This window comes from Haematobia irritans, chromosome 1, assembly GCF_050003625.1.
Source record: "Haematobia irritans isolate KBUSLIRL chromosome 1, ASM5000362v1, whole genome shotgun sequence".
NCBI classification, from domain to species: Eukaryota; Metazoa; Arthropoda; class Insecta; order Diptera; family Muscidae; genus Haematobia; species Haematobia irritans.
This window is the reverse complement of record NC_134397.1, coordinates 263,190,151-263,203,319: the sequence shown is the minus strand read 5'-3', so window position 1 is coordinate 263,203,319 and position 13,169 is coordinate 263,190,151. Positions and strand designations below refer to the sequence as shown.

Genomic DNA, 13,169 nt, shown 5'->3' with positions numbered 1-13,169 from the left:
TTTTCTATAGAGATAAAATTGTGACAAAATTTTCTATAAAAATAAAATTTTGATCAAAAATTTATATTGGAATAAAATTGTGACAAAATTGTCTATAAAAATACAATTGTGACAAAATTGTCTATAAAAATACAATTGTGACAAAATTTTCTATAGAAATAAAATTTTGACAAAATTTTCTATAGAAATAAAATGTTGAGAAAATTTTCTATAGAAATACAATTTTGACAGAATTTTCTATAGAAATAAAATTTTGACATATTCACATAATTTTCTATAGAAATAAAGTTTTCTAAAAACTTTCGGTAGGAATAAAATTTCACCATTTTCTATAGACATAAAGTCTTGATGTCTGGTGTTATATTTTTGTACTTCAGGGCCAAGTGAACTACAATTTATAAAATTTTTAGGTTATAACTTTTTCCCCAAATCATATTAAAGAACCAAAATGTTTTAGTGTAATCGAGCTTAAAAAATAGCAGGAAATGTTTGCTATTTCAGCAAACAGTGACTGCTGTCCCTTTTTCAGCAGACTTTCTGCTGTTTTGGCAGACTTTTCTGCTGTCCCTACTAACAAATTTCTTTGGGTGTATAGAAATAAAATTTTAAAAAAATTTTCTATAGAAATAAAGTTTTGACAAAATTTTCTATCGAAATAAAATTTTGGCAAAATTTTTTATGGAAGTAAAATTTTGACAAAATTTTCTATAGAAATAAAATGTCGAGAACATTTTCTGTAGAAATAAAATTTTGACAAAATTTTCTATAGAAATAAAACTTTGACAAAATTTTCTATAGAAATATAACTTTGACAACATTTTCTATAGAAATAAAACTTTGACAAAATTTTCTACAGAAATATAACTTTGACAACATTTGCTATAAAAATTAAATCTTGACAAAATCTTCTTTAGAAAAAAAAAATTGACAAAATTTTCTATAGAAATAAAATTTTGACAAAATTTTCTGTAGGAATAACATTTTGACAAAATTTTCTATAGAAATAACATTTTGACAGAATTTTATACAGAAATAAAATTGTGACAAAATTTTATATAGAAATAAAATTGTGACAAAATTTTTTTATAGAAATAAAACATTGTAAAATACATTTTTTTGTTTTGTAAAATGTTCTCCAAATTTTGGTAGATTATTTTGGGCTCTAGTGGAAACCGCGGTCCATTTTTGAACTTGACCTATCTGCAGACGAAAGACGAGGTTGTTAAAATTTCAGCCCGATAGCTTTATTATTGAAGGTTGTAACTTGATTACAACAGACAGATGAACATCGTTATACTGTCTTAAAATTTCTCCCTAATCATATAGACGGAAATCGATATTTCGGTGTGTCACAAACGGAGCGACAAACTTATTATACACCCATCACCATCCTATGGTGGTAGGTATAAAAATGCTAAAGTGACCACACTGCAGAGCAACAAACAATTTCTCTCATTTGATTCTCACCATCTCAATGCATCACTCTAGTCTCTCACTCCCTCTTTCTTTCTCTGGCACCTTTATCATTATTACTGATATTAGAGCATAGTGGCAAAGTCAATCTTCAAATATTAATATCCAGTAAAAAAGCACAAAAAGTGTATGTTTTAGAGCTAATTTTGTTTCTGTCGAGAGTTTTGATGCATTTTCATGTTTTTCCATAACACAATAAACAAGTAATAATCATAAGGTAATAATTCTTTGGACCAGATGGCTTTTGCCGGAATTTCTCAGTTTCTCTTTTCTGAAGAGGGGTGTGTTTGTAAGCGTGAAATGTATTTTCCATCACATTTTCATAAATCATTGTAGAAACTTAAATTTCATAAAAGTTAACTTGAAATCCAATTTAAAGTTTTGAACATGGAAGTAATCGCTTAAAATCATTTTGGTAATAATTTAAATATTTTTCGACAATCGCACAATCATAAATTGTTTAATATATATAATCATTTAATACTGCTCACGAATAACAAATTTACCAATTTTTTTCAGGTAGCTCACATATTTGGTTATTGAGCTTATGTTTAATTCTATTTATCGCCAAATATATTAGACATTTAAAAAATAATTATAAACTGATGATAGGAAATTTATTAACATATTTAGGATATTAACAAATGGATTTTTTTGCACAGAGATATTCGCTAAAATTCTGAAGAGAAGGCATATATGTTAGCATTCTAGGAAAATAATCGCCTGTACACCTTCCCCATAAAGATTCTTATGAACCTCAGCATTTTATTTTGTGGCCTGTAGACTGAAATCCATTTTGGCACCTTGCTCTTATTGCGGATAGCTCATGCACATGGGGTTCTTCTCTGTGGTTTTCTTGTGTACGCGGATATTTGAAACCATCATCCGCTTTTGATTCTGACATTGTCGAGTATAATTTCAACAACCTGCTGCCCTAATAGACATCCATTTGACAGAGAAAACGTGTGTCAGACACTGTTGTGCGGTTGGTTGGGTTGCCTGGTGTTTCTTCGAAATACAAAATTTCCGCATGACAAAATCTACGATATTTTTTTGTTCTATTACATTCTATCAACCAAAATGTCTTGTGTCTTAAGGTTTCTTGGTCTTCGAAGGGCGGGGTGGAGGTAGATGAGTGTTGAGAAATTTTGTTTGAAAAAAATAGAAATTTGTCTTAACAGATGTACTTAAGGGTTTATAAAAAGACACAACAACAAGAAATGTTTTATTTTTAAGTGTTTTCAAGGGTACTTTGAATTTCCGCTAAAATTGTTGCCCTGTTTTAAGGAGCAGACAAATGATCATTTAAATGGGAATCATAAATTAATTGTTTAAATAATCTATATAATGTTTTGTTATTTGAATTAAATGTTATTTCCTTATGATATTTTGTATAAAGAAAATTGATTACAATTAATTTTCAGGGGAAAATTAACAAATTTAATTTATAATAACGACATTTTAAAAACTTGTGGCAAAATAAAAAGGTCTTTGTTAAAGCTTTGGGTCAGGGACGCGGTTGTCAAAGTTGATAGAATTATACAAAATATGGTAGATGTTTGGTAGATTGGTAGAATTCTTGATGTTTTGGTAGATTTTGCTTTCTTTAGAAATAAAATTTTGAAAAACGTTTCTTTACAAATAAAATTGTGACAAAAATTTCATTAGAAATAAAATTTTGAAATTTTTTTATAGAAATAAGCTTTTGACAAAAATTTTTATAGAAAAATTTTCTATAGAAATAAAATTTTGACAAAATTTTCTATAGAAATAAAATTTTGACAAAATTCTCTATAGAATTAAAATTTTGACAATATTTTCTATAGAAATAAAATTTTGACAAAATTTTCTATAGAAATAAAGCGTTGACAAAATTTTCTATAGAAATAAAATTTGGACGAAAATTTTTATAGACATAAAATTTTGACAACATTTTCTATATACATAAAATTGTGACAAAATTTTCTTTAGAAATAAAATTTGGACGAAATTTTTTATAGACATAAAATTTTGACAAAATTTTCTATATACATAAAATTGTGACAAAATTTCCTACAGACATAAAATTTTTACAAAATTTCCTATAGAAGTAAAATTGTGACAAAATTTCCTATAGACATAAAATTTTGACAAAATTTCCTATAGAAATAAAATTGTGACAAAATTTCCTATAGACATAAAATTTTGATAAAATTTTCTATAGAACTAAAATTGTGAAAAAATTTCTTATAGAATTAACATTTTGACAAAATTTTCTATAGAAATAAAATTTTGACAAAATTTTGTATAGAAATAAAATTGTGACAAAATTTCCTATAGACATAAAATCGTGACAAAATTTTCTATAGACATAAAATTTTGACAAAATTTTCTATATACATAACATTTTGATAAAATTTTCTATATACATAAAATTTTTACAAAATTTTCAATAAACTTAAAATTTTGACAAAATTTTCTATATACATAAAATTTTGACAAAATTTTCTATATACATAAAATTTTGACAAAATTTTCTATAGAAATAAAATCGTGACAAAATTTTCTATAGACATAAAATTTTGACAAAATTTTCTATAGAAATAAAATTTTGACAAAATTTCCTATAGACATAAAATCGTGACAAAATTTTCTATAGACATAAAATTGTGACAAAATTTTCTATAGAAATAAAATTGTGACAAAATTTCCTATAGACATAAAATTTTGACAAAATTTTCTATAGAAATAAAATTTTGACAAAATTTTCTATAGGAATAAAATTGTGACAAAATTTCCTATAGACATAAAATTTTGACAAAATTTTCTATAGTAATAAAATTTTGACAAAATGTTCTATAGTAATAAAATTTTGATAAAATTTTTAATAGACTTAAAATTTTGACAAAATTTTCTTTAGCACTAAAATTTTGATAAAATTTTCTTTTCTATAGAAATAAAATTTTGAAAAAAAAAATCTATAGAAATAAAATTGTGGCAAAATTTCCTTTAGACTTAAAATTTTGACAAAATTTTCTATAGAAATAAAATTTTGACAAAATTTTCTATAGAAATAAAACGTTGACAAAATTATCTGTAGAAATAAAATTTTCACAAAAATTTTCTACAGAATTTAAAATTTTCACAAAAATTTTCTATAGGCTTAAAATTTGGCAAAATTTCCTATAGACTTAACATTTTGACAAAATTTTCTATAGACATAACATTTTGACAAAAGTTTCTATAGAAATAAAATTTTGAAAAAATTTTCTATAGAAATAAATATTTTACAAAATTTTCTAAAGAAATAAAATTTTGACAAAAGTTTCTTTAGAAATACAATTTTGACAAAATTTTCTATAGACATAAAATTTTGTCAAAATCTTCTATAGAAATAAAAATTTGTCAAAATTATCTACAGAAATAAAATTTAATAAAATTAGAAATAGAATTAAAATTTTGACAAAATTTTCTAAAGAAATAAAATGTTGACAAAATTTTCTATTGAAATAAAGTTTATTTCAATAACAAAATTTTCTGTAGAAATAAAATTTTCACAAAAATTAGCAATAAAAATAAAATTTTCACCAAAATTTTCTACAGAATTTAAAGTTTTCACAAAAATTTTCTATAGAAATAAAAATTAGACAAAATTTTGTGTAGAAATAACATTTTGAAAACATTAGCAAATGTTTGACATTTTCTACAGAAATAAAATTTTGACAAAGTTTTAATTGAAATAAAATAGAAATAAAATTTTTACAAAATTTTCTGTAGAAATAAAATTTTGACGACAATTTCTACAAATATAAAATTTTCACAAAATGTTCTATAGCAATAAAATTTTCTATAGACTTAAAATTTTGACAAAATTTTCTTTAGCAATAAAATTTTGATAAAATTTTCTATAGCAATAACATTTTGACAAAATTTTCTATAGAAATAAAATTGTGACAAATTTTTCTATAGACATACAATTTCGGCAAAAGTTTATATAGAAATAAAATTTTGAAACAAAAAATCTATAGAAATAAAATTGTGGCAAAATTTCCTATAGACTTAAAATTTTGACAAAATTTTCTATATACAAAAAATTTTGAAAAAATTTTCTATAGAAATAAAATTGTGACAAAATTTCCTATAGACATAAAATTCTGACAAAATTGTCTATAAATTTAAAATTGTGACAAAATTTCCTATAGACATAACATTTTGACAAAAGTTTCTATAGAAATAAAATTTTGAAAAAATTTTCTATAGACATAAAATTTTGACAAAATTTTCTATAAAAATAAAATAGTGACAAAATTTCCTATAGACATAACATTTTGACATAAGTTTCAATAGAAATAAAATTTTGAAAAAATTTTCTGTTGAAATAAAATTGTGGCAAAATTTCCTATAGACTTAACATTTTTACAAAATTTTCTATAGAAATAAAATTTTGGCAAAATTTTCTATATACATAAAATTTTGACAAAATTTTCTATATACATTAAATTTTGACAACATTTTCTACAGAAATAAAGTTTTCTATAGAAATAACAATTTTTCAAAATTTTCTAAAGAAATAAAAATTTGACAAAAGTTTCTTTAGAAATACAATTTTGACAAAATTTTCGATAGACATAAAATTTTGTCAAAATCTTCTATAGAAATAAAATTTTCTATAGAAATAAAAATTTGACAAAATTATCTACTGAAATAAAATTTAATAAAATTTTGAAAAAATTTTCTAAAGAAATAAAAGAAATAAAATTTTGACAAAATTTTTTATAGGAATATAATTTTGATATAATTTTGTATAGACATATAATTTTGACAAAATTTTCAAGAGATATGTAATTTTGACAAAATTTTCTATAGAAAAAAAAATTGGAAAAATTTTCTATAGACATAAAATTTTGACAAAATTTTCTATAGAAAAAAAGATTGGAAAAATTTTCTATAGAAATTCATTTTTGACAAAATTTTCTATAGAAATAAAATTTTGGCAAAATTTTAACAAACTCTTCTATAGAAATAAAATTTTGACAAAATTTTCTACGAAAATAAAATTTTGACATAATTTTCTATAGAAATAAAATTTTGAAAATTTTTTCTATAAGAATAAAATTTTGCCAAAATTTTCCATAGAATTAAAATGTTGAAAACAATTTTTATAGAAATAAAATTTCGACAAAGTTTCTATAGAAATAAAATGTTGAAAAAATTTTCTATGGAAATAAAATTTTTACAAAATTTTCTATAGAAATAAGATTTTGACAAAATTTTCTATATCATTAAAATTTTGAAAACATTTTCTATAGAAATAAAATTTTGACAAAAAATTCTATAGAAATAAAATTTTGAAAAATTTTTCTATAGCAATAAAAATTTTGACAAAATTGTCTATATAACTATAAACAAATAATTCTCTTGCAATAAAAATAAGTAAAATTGAGTGTTAGTTTAACTACTTAGTAATCCAAATTTATTTATTAGGATTTTCATTATACCATGGTTCCTTTCATATGTGACTTGTTTCAATATTTATCGTTTCTTCTTTTGTTTTATTTGAGGAAAACGAATTCCAAAACATGTAATCGATTATAATAAACATGAGACCGTTTATTCCCATAAAATATTTATGGTTATGTCAATAATCTGTCTTTTCATTTTAATGTTGTGTCTTCCTTGATTATTTATGACAATGACCATTTTGCCTAAAGAAGAATTCTATGTTACCCTCCTTGGGCAACATTTGGCATATTAAAATATTGTTTATAGGTCAAGTAAATCATCATGGATTATGAGCAACTTCTAGAATTCCTCTAATCCCTACACTTGCCACACTCACAAAAATGAGACATTAGGGGGACATATTTAATTTAGAACAAAAATAGGGAAGAGAAATTAAAATTTTGTCATGATTTTATTTCCAGAGAAACATTTTTCGAGATCTTTAAATTTTAGATAAGATTAAACAAAATTTTGTCATGATTGTATTTCCAGGAAAAAATTGTGTGAGATCTTTGGGTTTCAGTGCAGCTAAGTTTGGCCTTTATGGGATTTAAAATAAATTTGTTTTTATAAAGAAAGTAAAAGTTAAATCAAAGAATGTTATTATAGCAGAAATTTTTCCATCAGATGGGAATGAGATTCGTCGAATTTGGGGTGTTTTATTTTAAGTTTTTTTTTTTTTTTAATTTTATTTCCATATTTAAAAGGAAATATAGTTGAAACGTTTGCTGTAAATGCCTAAAAATCTTCCTGAGTATATTTTTGTATGTAATTTGTATTTGTTTGTTGTGAAGTCTTCTGAAACTAAACATTGTTAAGCTTAACTAGAATGACTCTACAATTCTTCGATATCTTCTATCAATATGCTTCTCGCCAAATTAAACTGTGCAATCTATAAAATAAATTATAAAACAAATATTTCTTTCTTATATACAATTATAAAATAGAAGGTATGATGTGTCTATTAAATTTCTCAGATGTGTTGTTTCATATGTGAGATATGCTTATATCCGTCACATACTGTGTTCAATTATTAGCATTAGCATTATTGGTGAGCATTAGAGAGAGAGTGATAAAAACAATTACAATTGAGAGCATGAGATGAATAGCTATCATTTGCATTATGTACGATTAAAGAGATACATTTGAGTTTATGTTAAGGGAGATTAACACAGTCCATTTAACATGGAGCTAATCAGAGCAACAGATTAATGTTCTTGTTGTTGCTAATGATCATTACCATTACTATGACTATCACTCTAAGGATTATTTAACATTAATGCTAATGATCATTACCATTACTCTGACTATTACTCTAAGGATTATTTAACATGAATATATAACATAACTTGAAAATGCTAGTTAACATAAGAAGTAGGATAACATACATACATGTGTAGATGTAAAATCACAGTATGAAAATGATGAGTGAAGATGACTGATAACACATAGTAATTAAACAATTATAGAGTTAAAGAATTAAACTCTTGCTAAAACCTTTATTTGTAAGCACTTCGTGTGACCATTCAAACTCCCATTACTAGGTCAAAGATTACTAAGTTTATAGTATATATGGTATTGACCCTGTTTTTTTTTCTTTACCTCTTTAATATAAATGGATGATTATTGTTTCGAGTATATGGTTGACATCAAAGCCACTACAAAATTAGACATTAGTAATTGAATAGCCTTTGGCAATTTTCAAACAACGAATATTGAACAAAAGAATGTCCTATATGGATTGATTGAAAATTTAATAAAGCTTCAAAGTTTTCTTTAATTTTAAAATTGCTATAGGGTCATGGAGGGAACCTCAGACAAGCAACACCCTCCTAACCCACCCATATTGATTTTAGGTTTTATGCATTGCATGAACAAATGGCCTTCAGAGTGAATGCTCACTCACTCACTACGATGTTCGGGTTTGTTGCGTTGTCGTCGTCGTCATCGTCTCTCTGAAACATTTGTCCCCTAAATACCCCATACTTTCGTTTTTTCACCCCTTAACAATAAACAGTGAAGTCGTCTTCAGAAAGTAGTTGCTGCTGCAGGAATGCATTCGTAATCCTCTGTGTCCTTAAAAATAGCACCAGCTAGCTACCATCGAGGACATACGGAAAAATGTGAACGAGAACCAACGAACGAACAAGTGCATAACAGAAATGCACAAGGCCAAAATGCAGCTCAGGATGTGCCACCCAAACCAATCCAATCAATCATACGGACCATTAACCAAACAAAGAACCGCCGGTATATTATATCAAACGCAACCAAAAAATGTTGCATACAACTTCCATCCAATAGACCGGCATTACTCTCTGCATACACTCAACAATTGGTATGAATGTAAAGCCACCCCAAACACTCAAAGATGATGGTGATGATGCATCCAACACCCCACTTTTGTTGAAGGTGAGAATGTGGCCAACCAGCTGTTAAGAGCAACTGCAGCTGATTCAGATGTACAATCCCAGATGCCGCAATGCGTAAATATTGAAGGCGATGTTGTTGTGGTTGAATACAATGGTTCCTCGTTATTATAAAAAATAAAAAGCAAAAAATGGGGATTTTCATTACACACCTTTAAGACATGGTGTTTACAGGAAGAGTTGTTAGTTAGTTGTTACAAAAATCTCATATGCTATTGCAGATTTTCTGTAAAAATTAAATATTGCTAGAATCGGTAATGAAATATTCTAAATATTAAACAATATATAAAAAATAAATATAATATATAAAATTATAAATAAATTATATAAACCGAGGTATGTTGGTTTTTTTTTTTGCATGTATGGCCCGGCTAAGTTTGTAACCGGCTTAACCGATTCATTTGATATTTTCCGGGAACGTAGAGGATGATCATGTGGTGCACGCAAAAAAATAGTACTTTCCTCCCAAACGAAATTTTAGACAAACAAAGTTCGTTTCTCATTTGCTTTTCGCTGTAAGGAAGTGTATTTGGAAGAAAAGTATATACTTTTTGTGATAAACGTTTATTCTTTTCCAGGATGTAAAAACAATTTCATAAAGACTAACTCAAAAAAAAAAAACATTGTTTTCTTGCTAATTGCATTTTCCCTCACATCTTTCTCACATCCACGAGTTTTTTTAGTTCTTAACACCTTTTCCTGTAATACCAACAATGTAGAAGAAATTATACAATTTTATACATTTTTAAAATTTTTTTACCTTTCGCCTGGACGGAGAATCGAACCGCGGACCATGCACTTTGTAAGCCAACACACTAACCACTGAGCTATGTACCTGTTATGGTCATCAATAGATAATTATCCATATAAGTTATATTTATATAGCATAGCTTGCGGCGCCCACGAACCGAATAAACAAAGTTTATTTAACAGAAAGAAACATTTAGTTTGGCACCGTGGAGCATTGGTTGCTACGTCCGATTTGCATGCCAAGGGTCGTGGGTTCGATCCCTGCTTCGACCAAAGTTTTTTTTGTTTTTTTTTTACATATATTCCAGATATGTTCGGAAGATTCAGAAAAAATGTTCAACATTACATTGTACTATATTAAATTTTGAACTGTAAAATGTGTCTTATTAAAGACCTAAAGTCAGAAAAGAACAGTGTTTGATATAATCGAAATGGACTGTGTTGTTGTTGCAAAAATAGCTCTTTTTATTGAAAAAATAAAAATTTTGTAACAAACGAATTTTTTTGGTGATAAAAGTTTAAAATTTTCGAAGCAATTCAAAACACGTTTTCCAAACGTTTTTTTTTTCTTTGCGTGTGAAAATGGGGTACTTCATATTTTGATATTTGGTCAAAGAGAGAACTTCCCCTTGTCCGACTTTTGGAAAGTTAGGCTAAATTTTGAAGGCTGTAGCGTGATTACAATAGGCAGACCTACGGGAATGGGTATATCGGCTTCAAATTTCTCCCTGATCAAGAATATATATGCATTATATAGTCTAAAGACTGTCATCCACAATCGATGAGGTTTTAAGATACCTTGCCCATGGCAAGGTATCTTAAAAATTTAGTCTGGTTGTTAGCAGCCATATACTAACATCACGTTCCAAATTTGAACCGGATCGGATGAAGTTTCCTCCTCCTGGAGTGACCTCCTCCGGAGGTCAACTCTGGAGAACGGTTTATATGGGGCTATATATAATTATTGACCGATGTAGACCAATTTTTGCATGGTTATTAGATACCATATACCAACATCATGTACCAAATTTCAGCACGATCGGATGAAATTTGCTTCTCTTTGAGGCTCCGCAAAACAAATCTGGGGATCGATTTATATGGGGGCTATATATAATTATGGACCGATGTAGACCAATTTTTGCATGGTTATTAGAGACCATATACCAGCTCCATGTACCAAATTTCAGCCGGATCGGATGAAATATTATGCTTCTCTTAGGGACTCCGCAAGACAAATCTGAGGGTCCGTTTATATGGGGGCTATACGTAAAAGTGGACCGAAATGGCCCATTTGCAATACCATCTGACCTACATCAATACCAACTACTTGTGCCAAGTTTCAAGTCGATAGCTTGTTTCGTTCGGAAGCTAGCGTGATTTCAACAGACGGACGGACATGCTTAGATCTACTCAGAATTTCACCACACCCAGAATAACAGGTTGGCTGTTAAGTCTAATAAAGTCTAATAAAGAAAAACACATTTTGTTTTTTGTCAAAATTCGTTTTTATTATTCAACATAGTTCCCTTCAAGAGCTATACAACGATTACAACGACCTTCCAATTTTTTGATACCATTTTGGTAGTACTCCTTCTGTTTTGCGTCAAAATAGGCCTCAGTTCCGGCGATCACCTCTTCATTGCAGCCAAATTTTTTCCCTGCGAGCATCCTTTTGAGGTCTGACAACAAGAAAAACGTTGCTGGGGGCCAGATCTGGAGAATACGGTGGGTGGGGAAGCAATTCGAAGCCCAATTCATGCATTTTTGCCATCGTTCTCAATGACTTGTGGCACGGTGCGTTGTCTTGGTGGAACAACACTTTTTTCTTCTTCATATGGGGCCGTGTTGCCGCGATTTCGACCTTCAAACGCTCCAATAACACCATATAATAGTGACTGTTGATGGGTTTTCCCTTCTCAAGATAATCGATAAAAATTATTCCATGCGCATCCCAAAAAACAGAGGCCATTACTTTGCCAGCGGACTTTTGGGTCTTTCCATGCTTCAGAGACGGTTCACCGGTCGCTGTCCACTCAGCCGACTGTCGATTGGACTCAGGAGTGTATTGATGTAGCCATGTTTCATCCATTGTCACATATCGACGGAAAAACTCGGGTGTTATACGAGTTAACAGCTGCAAACACCGCTCAGAATCATCAACACGTTGTTGTTTTTGGTCAAATATGAGCTCGCGCGGCACCCATTTTGCACAGAGCTTCCGCATATCCAAATATTGATGAATGATATGACCAACACGTTCCTTTGATATCTTTAAGGCCTCTGCCATGGCTGAATAAGGAGGTTGAATCACGATAACAAAAACAACAAATTTCAATATGTTGTGTACAATTTTAAGAAGTCAAAATCAGCTGATAAAATAATCGTATGGCATTGGTAAAAGTGGCAATTATTTATTCTTTCAATTGTCCTGAAAAAATAATTCAAATCCAGAGAAAAATAAAGGTTCAAATTTAATTGTGTCACCTATGAGTGATTGTGAAGTGGATAATTCATCCGAGGAACGCCGATATGAGACAAATAAGACTATAATACCCACCAAAGTTAAGAATGAAAGTCAGTCAAATGGATCTTCGCCATCTATTAACAAATCCAGTTTATGATGCAGTTTAAAAAACTGATATGCTTGGTATTTTGGGTCTGGAATATGTTATCAAGATACTCAAGTCATCTTTGAACAATTCTCCAGCTATGAATACGCGAGTTTGTTTGAGATGCATTTGCTATGCAGTGTCATTTGGAGAGCTGCAATCACCATAAACATATGATTTTGTCATTTTAAAATTTTGTCGAAATACAAAAATTTTTATCATATGGGCCCATGATTTAACCTTCTTGTTCAGCCATGGCCTCTGCTATCTCGATCAACTTCATTTTACGGTCATTCAAAATCATTTTGTGGATTTTTTTGATGTTTTCGTCGATAACCACCTCTTTCGGGCGTCCACTGCGATCACCGTCCTCCGTGCTCATTTCACCACGCTTGAATTTTGCATACCAAACAATTATTGTTGATTT

General features: G+C 28.2%; 1 protein-coding gene across 3 annotated transcripts in view; it reads left to right on the top strand.

Annotated features, from left to right (window-relative positions):
- The window catches only part of LOC142221991 (aminopeptidase N), a 369,903-nt gene that overhangs the window by 15,257 nt on the left and 341,477 nt on the right, over window positions 1–13,169 (top strand). The window lies entirely within an intron of this gene.